The sequence below is a fragment of the Felis catus genome, chromosome C1 (genome assembly GCF_018350175.1).
Source record: "Felis catus isolate Fca126 chromosome C1, F.catus_Fca126_mat1.0, whole genome shotgun sequence".
Lineage (NCBI taxonomy): Eukaryota > Metazoa > Chordata > Mammalia > Carnivora > Felidae > Felis > Felis catus.
In genome coordinates this window covers 147,402,732-147,415,735 of record NC_058375.1, presented here as the reverse complement: position 1 = coordinate 147,415,735, position 13,004 = coordinate 147,402,732, and the positions used below count along the sequence as shown (strand labels likewise).

The window sequence follows — 13,004 nt, the reverse complement described above, 5'->3', positions numbered from 1 at the left end:
ATGGGGAATATAAACAGGAGGGAACACTTCAGCTTTGCATAGTGAAGTTTGTTGTTTGGGATCAGTAGATCCCGTGTTTAAAAAATTCACCTATGCTTTTTTCTTCTGCCTTTATAGAAAAGGTCCACTTAGCCCTTCCCAAGCTAACCAGGCAAATTATCCCAAATAGCTGGCTAAGCAAATGCAAACAGTTATACTTTATGCTAGATAAAAAAAATAAATAAATGTTAAAGATTTGTTTAAAGGGGCGTCTGGGTGGCTCAGTTGATTAAACATCCGACTTCAGCTCAGGTCATGATCTCACAGTTGGTGGGTTCCAGCCCTGCATCGGGCTCTATGTTGACAGCTCAGAGCCTGGAGCCTGCTTTGGATTGTTTGTTTGTCTCCCTCTCTGTCTGGCCCTCCCCCACTCAGTCTCAGTCTTTTGAAAATAAATAAATAAATGTTAAAAAAAAATGAAGTAGGCTAACTGTATTCTCCTTCAGAGAAGTGGACAGACCAGTAAAGGACCCATCTCTTACTATGGCCTATAAATTCATGTGGCCCCTAAAAAAAGTATAAATGACCTTACATGTCCAGTTGTGTGATATGTCTTAGTACTAGAAGAAAATAGTTTTGTTTGAAAGCTTCATGGGGTCTTACCAAGAGGGGGAGGTAAGGCCTTTGAGATGGGCTGTCACAAATCCTCTGAAAGTGGTGGTTTATGTTTTGCCTTGAAAAGCTGTAATCCATTGAATAATATAGTTTACAAATGCAATTGTGCCATGTGGATAACTTACCTAGATTTAAGCGATCTCACCCAGAAATTTATTTTTACATTACTGAAAACATGGAATATGGTATAAATTAACTTAGTCAAATCTGTGAAGTTTAAGAAAATCCATATGATTTCTTTAACATATTCCTATTATCATGGCTAACCTTGTGCATCAACAGTGTATATTTTTATAGGGTTTGTGAAATGGATTCTTGCACTTAATTTCTCTGAGCAGTGAAAAGGAGATTGAAGATTTTCAGGTGGCTTGTAGGAATTAGAACACTGTGAGCAAAGTTATAATTCAGTTTTTCTTTTTCTCAAACAACCTGTTAGGTATTTAGGAACAGAAGAAAGTGACATGGAGAGAGGAGGAGGGCAATAGACCAAGTAGTCCCCTGTCCTCATTGTCAAAGCCTTTTGATGGTGCAAGAAAAATGATTTCCTTGGTTTCTTCTCTTTAAAGGGAAGAATCCATTTTCTAATTCTAAGTGATGAAGTTTTAAATTTCTCTATTTGTAAAATTACATCAATTTCTTTCACAAAGAAGAGTAGTTTTTCTGGGGAAAAGGGCTTCTAAGGCATTGGAAGCCATGCCGGGGTAGAAGGTAAGCTGAAATGAACCACTTCCATACTGGTTTAGGGAAGGGGAGAGTTCATCCTTTTGTCATTCTTCTGTCTTTCCAAATGACTGTCTTTTCTCTACATTTTCTTTTGTGCCTTCAGTCTGAGAGTAAATAATAGAGCCATCAAGCACACAACTGTGTCTGGCAGTTTGAGGTTGCTCATTGACCATAGAGTGAATGAGGAAATGAATATTTCATATTGTTTGCATTCTTCCAATGGGGGGAATTATTTCATAGCAGTGATTTCCCCCCTAAGCATCTCATAACCAACAGGAATATCTTGATGATGGTTGTGGATTAGCTACGTATTTCTATTTGTGGTCTGAAACCACTAGATTCATGTACCTTCTTTCAGAGGCCTTGTCTCTCTTTTTTTTTTTTTTAATTCAAGTATAGTGGACAATGTTACTTTAGTTTTAGGGTTACACCATAGTGGGTTTCACAACTTTCTTCATTATTTCATGCTCACCACAAGTGTAGCTACCTTCTGTCACCATACAGCACCACTCATCCTCCCTGACATTCATTCCATTAACTAGAACCTTGTGCCTCCCACTCGCCTTCATCCCTTTATGTCCACTTTCCCAACTATTTTCCTGCTGCAGCCACCAGTTCTGTGTTTATGGGTCTGTTTCTGATTTTGTTCGTTCTCTTTTTCCACATAAATGAAATCCTCTATATTGTCACAAGTGGCAAGATCTCATTCTTTTTTTATGGCTTAGTAGTCTTCCAGAGAGAAGGGCTGGGAGAGGTGTGTATAATACATCTTTATCCATTCATCTATTGAGGGGCACAGGTTGCTTCTGTATCTTGGCTATTCTAGATAATGCTGCAATAAACATAGGGGTGCGTATATCTTTTTGAATTAGTGTTTTCATTTTCTTGGGGTAAATACCCAATTGTGGAATTACTGGATCATATGACATCTTTTTCATTTTGGGGGTAACCTCCCTACTGTTTTCCACAGTGGTTGCACCAACAAATTCCGAGCAACAATGCACAAGGGTTCCTTTTTCTCCACATCCTTGCCAATATTTGTTATTGATCCTAGCCCTTCTGACATGTGTCAGGTACTATCTAACTGTAGTTTTGATTTTCATTTCACTGATGATTAGTGATGTTGTGCATCGTTTCATGTGTGTTAAGTATCTAGATGTCTTTGGAAACATGTCAGTTGAAGTCCTCTGCCCATTTTTAATTGGGTTGTTGTTAGTTTTGGTGTTGGCTAAGTTCTTTATATATTTTAGACATTAACCCCTACTATATATATCATTTGTAAATGTCTTCTCCCATTCACTGGGTTGTCTTTTGTTTTGTTGATGGTCTCCTTCTCTGTGCAAAATATTTTATGTAGTCCCAATAATTTTTCCTTTCCTTTTTATAGCCTGAGGAAACCTATCCAGGAAAATGTTACTAAGGCTGATGTCCAAGAGATTAGGGAGTTTTATGGTTTTAGGTCTTACAGTCAGGTCTTTAATTCATTTTACTTTTGTGTATAGTGAAAGAAAGTGGTCCAGTTTTCCCAACAACTGAGGAGAATGTCTTTTTCCCATGATATATTCTTGTCTGCTTTGTCTCTGGGCTGTCTGGTTCTATCCATCTATATGTTTATTTTTGTGCCAGTACCATTCTATTTTGATTACTATAACTTTGTAATAGGTCTTGAAAGTTAAGATTGTGATACCTCCAGCCTTGTTCTTAAGATTGCTGTGGCTATTCCTGGTCTTTTTTGGTTCCATACATATTTTAGGACTGTTTGTTCCAGTTCTGTGATAAATGCTATTGTTATTTTGATGGGGATTGTATTGAATCTGTACGTTGCTTTGGGTAGTATGGACATTTTAATAATATTCTTACAATCCACGAGAATGATAGGGTTCTTTATGTCATCGTCAATCTTGTAGCTTTTAGAGTACAGGTCTTTCACCTTCTTGGTTAAGTTTATTCTTGGTATTTTATTCTTTTTGGTGGAACTGTAAATGGAATTGTTTTATTTCTTTTGCTGCCTCTTTGTTATTAGTGTATAGAAGTGCAACAGATTTCTGTAAATGAGTTTTGTATCTTGCAACTTTACTGAATTCATTTGTCCATTCTAATAGCTTTTTTGAAGGAGTCTTTAGGGTTTTCTATGGAGTCCTTGGGATTTTCTGTGTGTAGTAGGTCAACAGCAAATAGTGAGTTTTATTTTTTTTTCTTACCAATTTGTTTGCCTTTTTTTTTTTTTGGTACTTCTAGTATTTTGAATAAAGGTGGTAAGAGTGAACATCTTTGTCTCATTCCTGATCTTAAAAAAAAGCTTTTCCCTTAATTCTGAGTTTGTAATATATAGCCTATATTATGTTGTGGTACAATCCCTCTAAACCTAAAAAACAAACAAAAAAAAACATCGAAAAAAACCTTTTTGAGAGTTTTTATAATGATCAGATGTTGAATTTTGTCAAGTGCTTTTTCTGCATCTATTGAGATGATTATTTGATTTTCATCTTTTGCTATTGTGGTGTATGACTTTGGTTATGAATATTTAACCATCATTGCATCCCTGAAATAAGTTCAACTTGATTGTGGTGAATGATCCTTTTAATGTATTTTTGAAAACAGTTAATATTTTCAGGATTTTTCATCTATTTTTATCAGGGATGTTGGCCTATAGTTTTTTTGGTTTTGTTTGTTTGACTGGTTTTGGTATCAAGGTAATGCTGGCTTCGTAGAATGTATTTAGAAGCTTCCCTCCTCTTTTTTATTTTTGGGGGAAATAGCTTGAGGAGAAGATATTAACTCTTTGAATGAATGGTAGCATTCACTGGTGAATCTGTCTGGTCTTGGACTTTTGTTTTTTGGGAATCTGTAGTGATTCAGTTTCAATACTAGTAATTGGTCTGTTTGGTTCCTATTTGTTTCAGTCTTGGAAGATTGTAGGTTTCTAGGACTTAAATTTCTTCTAAGTTGTCCAGTTTGTTGGCACATAATTTTTCACAGTAATCTCTTTGATCCTTTGTATTTCTGTGGTCTGTTTTTATTTCTTTCACTTATTTATTTGGGTCCTCTCTTTTGCTTGATGAGTCTGGGTAAAGGGTTATTAATTTCCTTGATATTTCATAGAAACAGCTCTTGGTTTCATTGATCTTTTATTTTCTAGGTCTTCTCTAATTGTCACTGTTTCCTTCCTTTTACTAACTTTGGGTTAATTCTTTTCTGGTTTCTTGAGTTAGGCCTGTATTGCCATATACTTCCTTCTTATAACTGCTTTTGCAGTGTCCCAAAGATTTGGGACCATTGTGCTTTCATTTTTATTTGCCTCCACGTGTTTTTGTATTTCCTTTTGATTTCTTTGTTGGTCTGTTCATTCATTAGTAGTATGTTCAGGCTCCACCTGTTTTGTTTTTCCACAGTTTTTGTTTTTTTGTGATTTTGTGTTTCTATTCAGAAAAGAATCTTGGTATGATTTCAATCTACCTAAATGTATTGAGACTTTTGGGCTGAAATGTGATCTTCCCTAGAGAATGTTCCATGTGTGCTTGAAAAGAATGTGTACTCTGTTGTGTTTGGATGGAATATTCTATACCTGTTAAGTCAGTTTTGTCTAATACATCATTCAGAGCCACTGTTTCCTTGTTGATTTTCTGCCTGGAATATCTATCCATCCATTGATATAAGTGGGGTATTAAATCTTGTACTATTAGGGTATTACTGTCAATTTCTCCCTTATGTCTGTTAATATTTGCATTAGATGCTCCAGTATCGGGTACATCTACATTTACAATTGTTACATTCTTTTTTTTTTTTTCCACGTTGAGAGAGATTGAGATACAGAGTGTGAGTGGGGCAGAGAGAGAGGGAGACACAGAATCCAGAGCAGTCTCTAGGCTCCGAGCTGTTAGCACAGAGCCTGACTGGGGGCTCAAACTCACAAACCAGGGGGGGGGTCACGACCTAAGCTGAAGTCAGATGCTCAACCAAGCCCCACCAGGCCACCCACGTGCCCCAACAATTGTTAACTCTTGTTGGATTGATCCTTCTGTCATTATGCAATGCTCTTCTTTGTTGTTACAGTCTTTGTTTTAAAATCTATTTTGTCTGATAGAAGTATTACTTCCCAGGCACTTTTTAAAAAAATGTTTTGGCTTTTGTTTGCATGGAATCTCTCTTTCCAGCGCAGCCCTTCACATTTGGTCTGTGTCTTTAGGTCAAAAGTGAGTCTCTTGCAGGCAGCATATAGATCGGACTTGCTTTTTTGATCCATATCTTTTGATTGGAATAGTTAGACCATTTACATTTGAAGTAATTGCTGAGAGGGGATGAGTTAAGATGGCAGAAAAGTAGGGGTCCTGGCCTTTCCTCATTCCTCAAACACAGCTATATTGAGGTCAGATCCTTGGAGCACCCAGGAAATTGATCTGCAGAGTGGCAGAAGGATCTCCACAGTGGGAGGGAGATAGCGTGGCAGGTGTGAGGTACATGGAAGTGAATTGAGAGAAAAACAGCAGTGCTGCAGAGGGGGAGAGAAAGAGGAGTTGATAAAGTGTAGCACTGAGTTTGCACAAGAGGAAAACATCTCTGGATCATAGACTGGGGAGCAAGAAGTACTGAGTAACACAGGTTTTTTGTTTTTGTTTTGTTTTCATTTGTTTTTTGCTAGCAGCATTTGGAGCTCAAACTCTGAGGTTCTGGTGGTGCATGACTTTCTCCAGAATGGAGCTGTGGCATGTGCTCCTGGGGATAAGGGAATTGGCCCCTCAGTGCATAGCATGATGTAGGGATCTCCTGGGTTCATTGGGAGAGAACATTACCCTTCCTGGAGTACTTTTGGAAGAGGGTATATTGCCTCCCCAAGGACAAATGACACTGCAGGCACCAGCCAAAAGCCTTTCATCAGCAGGAGACAGAGGTGCACCCAGAGGGAATATAAACTTTGCTGCATTTAGTTGTGCTACACCACAGATTCCATGCACTGTGCTGGTGTGGGATGGTTTTTCAGGGACACTGTGGAGAGCCTTCAGACACTGTGGAGAGGCTCTACTTCAGAGGAGAGGGTTGGATCCATGAGGTGCTGGGTCCTTTAAGGCTTTGGGTTTTGATCCTAGCAGTGAACTTATGGCACAGGGTGAGCTGACTGGCCTACCTATTCTGTGAGAGCTGCCTGAACAGTCTGGGAACATGAGATTGGGGTGACTCCATTTTTCCCGCAACACAGTGGGACTTAAGACAGCAACACAGTATGGCTCCTAATGGAGGCAGGACCTGCTTACACCAAACCCCACCCCCCGTGTCTGACAACTGCTTATTTACTGGGCCAAGACTGAGCCAAAACAGAAGGCCTCTCCTCCAGAAGATCAGGACAGCCAGCACCCTGCATGCACCAAGTGTACTGAAAATCGAGCACTTCAAAACGATACCTGTAGTTCTGGTGGAAATAGAAAAAAGAAAAATTAAGCCTGGCCCTATTTTTTCTTTCAGAATCAGGCTCATAGTTTTTGTTTTTCATTTCCTTTTCTCTCTTTTGGATTCTCTTTTTAATTCTTTTTCTTTTTTTCTTTCCTTCTTTTTCCTTTCTTTTTGCAATTAGCCCTATAACTTTTCAATTCTCTGGTTGGGTTTTTTTGTTCCCTTTTTCTTTTTTTGGGGGGATCAGGCTTCCCCCAGCCTTTTTCCAGGCTTATTTCAACAACAACAACAACAACAAAATCAAAGCACACCTAGTTAAAAGGCCAAACACTCCCCACCGCAAGCAAGGAAGAGCTCTGCGGAGGACTGATCAGTGGGAATGAGCAGCCAAAATACAGTAATAGAGTATACACCACACACACCAGAAACACTTCAAGTGCCAGGCCCAGGACAGTGTATGATCCCTTTTAATGCAGTACTCTCAGGTGCAGGAAACATATAACAAGTTTTTAAAACATGCAAAAGACAGAAACTTAGCCAAAATGACAAGATGAAGAAGGTTTCCCCAAAAGAAAGGTCAAGAAGCAATCACAACCAGGGACTTGCTCAAAACAGATATCAGCAATATATCTGGACAAGAGTTTAGAACAACAGTCATTAGACTACTAGCTAAGCTTGAAAAAAGCACAGAAGACACCAGAGAAACCCTTACTGCACAGGTCAAAGACCTAAAATCTAGTCAGATTGAGATTTTAAAAAATGCTATAACTGAGATGCAATACTGACTAGATACAGTCCTAATGAAGATTGAAGAAGTAGAAGAGAAAATAGGTGATACAGAAGAAAAAATTATGGAAAATAATGAAGCTGAAAAAAAAGAGGGAAAGGAAATTATTAGATCACAAGGAGAGACTTAGTGATTCCATAAAATGAAACAATATCAACATAATAGGAGTCCCAGAAGAAAAGCAGGAAGAAGGGGAAAAAGGGTTATTTGAACAAATGATAGCTGAGAACTTTCCTAATCTGAGGAAGCAAACAGGTATCCAAGTCCAAGAGGCATAGAGTACTCCCTTCAAGATTAACAAAAACAGGTCAACACCATGACATATAGTGAAAAATTGCAAAATACAAAGAGAATTCTGAAAGCAGCTAGGGACAAATGGGCCTTAACCTACAAGGGTAAACACATAAGGGTAGTAACAGACCAGTCCACTGAAACTTGGCAGGCCAGAAGGGAGTGGCAGGAAATACTTAATGTACCAAATGTGAAAAATACGCAGCCAAGAATTTTTTATCCAGCAAGGCTGTTATTCAGAATAGAAGGAGAGATAGAATTTCCCCAAATAAAAACTAAAGGAATCTGTGACCTTTAAACCAGCACTGCAAGAAATTTAAGAGGGACTCAGAGTGGAGGGGAAAAGAAAGACCATAGCAACAAAGACTAGAAAGGACCAGAGAACATCACTAGAAACACCAACTCTACAAGTAACAAAATGGCATTAAATCCATATCTTTCAGTAATCACTCTGAATGTAGATGGACTAAATGCTTCAATGAAAAGATATAGGTATCAGAATGGATTTTAAAAAATTCATCTATATGCTATATACAAGAGACTCATTTTACACCTAAAGACACCTGCAGATCGAAAGTGAGGGGATGGAGAACCATCTATCCTGCTACTAGATTTTAAAAGAAAGCTGGAGTAGCCATACTTTTATCAAACTGGACTTTAAAACAAAGACTAACAAGAGATGAAGAAGGGCATTATATCATTAAGTGTATATCCATCAAGAAGATCTAACAATTATAAATATGCCCTCAATTTGAAAGCACTCAAATATATAAATCAATAACAAACTCATTTAATACAATAGTGGGAGACTTTAATATCCCACTTACAACAATGGACACATCATCTAAGCAGAAAATTAACAAGGAAGCAATTGGCTTTGAAGGATACTGAACCAGATAACAGATACATTCAGAACATTTCATCCTAAAGCAGAATACACATTCTTCTCAAGTGCACATAGAATATTCTTCAGAATACATTACAGACGGGGTCACAAATCAGCCTTCAACAGGGGGTTGAGGTATGATTGAGATCAGACCATGCATATTTTCAGAACATGATGCATATTTCAGAACACAATGCTATAAAACTTGAAATCAGCCACAAGAAAAAATTTGGAAAGCCCTAAAATACATCGAAGTTAAAGAACATCCTACTAAAGAATGAATTCAAAAACCAGGAAATTAAAGAAATTAAAAATATATGGAAGTAAGTCAAAAAGAAAACATGACAGTCCAAACCCTTTGGGATGCAGTAAAGGCAGCCCTAATAGGAAAGCAATTTCAGGCCTATCTCAAGAAGCAAAAAGGGTCCCAAATACACAAGCTAGCCTTACACGTAAAGGAGCTAGAAAAGGAGTAGCAAATAAAGCTGAAAGCCAGAAGAAGAAGGGAAATTATAAAGATTAGAGCAGAAGTAAATGATATAGAATCAAACAAACGAAAACCCAGTAGAGCACATCAGTGAAACTAAATGGTGGTTCTTTGAAAGAATAAACAAAATTGATAAAGTTCTCAAGACTTCTCAAAAAAGCAAAAGAGGTTCCAAATAGATATGAATGAAAGAGGACAGATCACAACCAACACCACAGAAATACAAACAATTATAAAAGAATACTATGAAAAATTATATGCCAACAAACTGGGCAATCTGGAAGAAATGGGCAAATTCCTAGAAATTCGCACACTACCAAAATTCAAACAGGAAGAAATAGAAATTTGAACAGACCCATAAGCAGCAAAGAAACTGAATCAGTTATCAAAAGTCTCCCAACAAACAAGAGTCTTGGGCCAGATGGCTTCCCAGGGGGAATTCTACCAGACATTTAAAGCAGAGTTAATACCTATTCTTCTCAAGCTGTTCCAAAAAAATAGATATGGAAGAAAAGCCTCCAAACTCATTCTGTGAAGCATTACCTTGATTCCAAAACCAAAGACCTCACTAAAATGCAGAATTACAGGCCAATATCCCTGATGAAACTAGATGAAAAAGTTCTCAACAGGATCCTAGCACATCAAATTCAACAGTACATTAAAAGAATTATTCACTGTGATCAAATGAAATTTATTCCTGGGCTGCATGGCTGGTTCAGTATTCGCAAATCAACGTGATACACCACATTAATAAAAGAATGCATAAGACTCTTATCATTTCAATAGATGCAGAAAAAGCATTTGACAAAGTATGGCTTCCATTTATGATAAAAACCCTCAACAAAGTAGATTTAGAAGAAACATACATCAACACCATAAAGGCCATATACTAAAGACCCACAGGTAATATCATCCTTAATGGGGAAAAACAGAGCTTTCCCCTTAATGTCAGGAACATGACAAGGATATCCACTCTCACCACTGTTGTTCAACATAGTACTAGAAGTCCTAGCCTCAGCAATCAGACAACAACAATAACAAAAGGGCATCCAAATTGGCAAACAAGTCAAACTTTCACTCTTTGCAAATGACACAATAATACTCTGTATGGAAAACCTGAAAGACTCCACCCCAAAACTGCTAGAATGGATATGAATTCTCCAAAGTTGTAGGATATAAAATCAATATACAGAAATTGGTTGCATTTCTATACACCAATAATGAAGCAGCAGAAAGAGAAATCAAGGAATGAATCCCATTTACAAATGCACCAAGAACCATAAGATACCTAGGAATAAACCTAACCAAAGAGGTAAAAGACCTATATGCTGAAAACTGTAAAAAGCTTATGAAATAAATTGGAGAAGACACAAAGAAATGGAAAAACATTCCATGCTCATGGGTTGGAAGAACAAATATTGTTAAAAATGTTGATACTGCCCAAAGCAGTCTGCACATTCAATGCAATCCCTATTAAATAACAATAGTGTTTCTTCACAGAGCTAGAACCAACAATTCTAACATTTGTGTGGAACCAGAAAAGACCATGTAATTTTGAAAAAGGCCAAAGTAATTTTGAAAAAGAAAACCAAAGCTGGAGGCATCACAATGCCAGACTTCAAGCTGTATTGCAAAGGTGTACTCATAAAGACAGTATGGTACCGGCACAAAAACACACACATAGATCAGTTGAACAGAATGGAGAACCCAGAAAAGGACCCACAAATGTATGGCCAAGTAATCTTTGACAAAGCAGGAAAGAATATACAATGAAAAAAAAGACAGTCTCTTCATCAAATGGTCATGGGAAATCTGGACAGTGACATGCAGAATGAAATGGGAATTTCTTATACCATACACATAAAAAAATTCAAAATGGATGAAAGACCTAAATAGGAGACAGGAAACCATCAAAATCCCGTAGGAGAAAACAGGCAGCAACCTCTTTGACTTCGGCTATAGCAGCTTCTTACTAGACATGTCTCTGGAGGCGAGGGAATCAAAAGCAAAATGAACAATTGGGATCTCATTAAGATAAAAATCTTCTGCACAGCAAAGGAAATAATCAACAAAACTAAAAGACAACCAAGGTAATAGGAGCAGACAATTGCAAATGACATATTGGATAAAGCATTAGTTTCCAAAATCTATAAAGAACAAACTCAACACCCAATAAACAAATAATCCAGTGACAAAATGGGCAGAAGACATGAATAGACATTTTTCCAAAGAAGACACCCAGATGGCTAACAAAAATGAAAATACCCAGCATTACTCATCATCAGAGAAATACAAATCAAAACCACAATGAGACACCACCTCATACCTGTCGGTATGGCTAAAATTAACAACTCAGGAGACAAGAGAGTTTGGCGAGGATGTGGAGAAAAAGAAACTCTTTTGCACCGTTGGTGGGAATGCAAACTGGTGCAGCCACTCTGGAGAATGGTGTGGAGGTTCCTCAAAGTAATTAAAAATAGAACTGTCGTATAATCCAGCAATTGTACTATTAGGAACTTATCCTAAGGATACAAAAATGCTGATTCAAAGGGGCACATGCACCCCAATGTTTATAGCAGTGCTATCAACAATAACCAAATTATGGAAAGAGCCCAAATGTCCACCAGCTGATGAATAAAGAGGTCATCTGTACACACACACACACACACACACACACACACACACACAAATATTACTCAGCAATAAAAAAAAAAAATGAAATCTTGCCCTTACCAACAATGTGGATGGAATGAGAGGATATTATGCTAAGTAAAATAAGTCAGAGAAAGACAAATATATGACTTCACTCATGTGGAATTTAAGAAACATAACAGATGAACATAGGGGAAGTGAAGGAAAAATAAGATAAAAACAGAGTGAGGCAAACTGTAAGAGACTCTTAAATAACAGGGAATAAACTGAAGGTTGCTGTAGAGGAGGTGGGTGGGAGAATGGGCTAAATGGGTGGTGGACATTAAGGAGGGCACTTGTTGGGATAAGCATTAGGTGTTCTGTGGACATGATGAATCACTGGGTTATACTCCTGAAACCTTTACTACCCTGTATGCTAACTTGAATTTAAATAAAAATAAAAGTATTTGCTGATAGGTGTGTACCCATGTCATTTTGTTCATTGCTTTCTGGTTGTTTTTGTTATTCGTCTTTTCTTGATCTCTTTCCTTGTGACTGATGACTTTCTTTAGCAATGCTTGGCTTTGTATTTCTTGTGTACTATTATAGGTTTATGTTTTGTATTTATCATGAGATTTATATATGGCATGTTTATAATAATCATCTAATTTCATAATTTTCTTCTATTTTTTTTTCCTTTTTCTTTTCTACCTAAAGAAGTCCTGTTAGCATTTCTTATAAAGTCTATTTAGTAGTGACGAGCTTTGACTTTTGTCTGGGAACTCTTTCCCAGCAAGGTTATTTAGAATTTAAGGAGAGCCATTCTTGACTTTAGAAGTTTTTTCCTTTTAGCACTTTGAATATATTTTGTCACTCCTTTCTGGTCTGCAAAATTTCTGAATAATCAGCGGATAGCCTTATGGCATTTCCCTTTTTATGTAACTATTTGCTTCTGTCCTTATCTTTATTCTTTGACATTTTACTTATCATGTGTCATGGTATGGAATTCCTTGGTTTCCATCTTGTTCAGGACTTTTGGTGCTTCTGGACCTAGAAATCTGTTTTCCCCAGATTAGGAAAGTTTTCAGATATTATTTCTTCAAATAAGTTTTCTGCCCCATTTTTGTTTTCCTTCTGGGACCCATATAATGCAGATGTTT

The 13,004-nt window shown here is 37.3% G+C and overlaps 1 protein-coding gene and 1 long non-coding RNA gene across 6 annotated transcripts in view; one reads left to right on the top strand and one right to left on the bottom strand.

Annotated features, from left to right (window-relative positions):
* The window catches only part of LOC123379156, a 107,418-nt gene that overhangs the window by 4,105 nt on the left and 90,309 nt on the right, over positions 1-13,004 (bottom strand). Inside the window, exon 3 of one of the 2 annotated variants that reach the window (XR_006583224.1) lies at positions 6,492-6,781. The exons of the other annotated variant lie outside the window; for it this stretch is intronic. This is a non-coding gene — a long non-coding RNA (uncharacterized LOC123379156). Of the gene's footprint in view, positions 1-6,491; positions 6,782-13,004 lie in introns of those variants that run through there. 2 annotated transcript variants of the gene reach the window in all.
* ACVR1 (activin A receptor type 1) overlaps positions 1-13,004 on the top strand; it is a 140,390-nt gene that overhangs the window by 123,596 nt on the left and 3,790 nt on the right. The gene's annotated exons all lie outside the window — the stretch shown is intronic.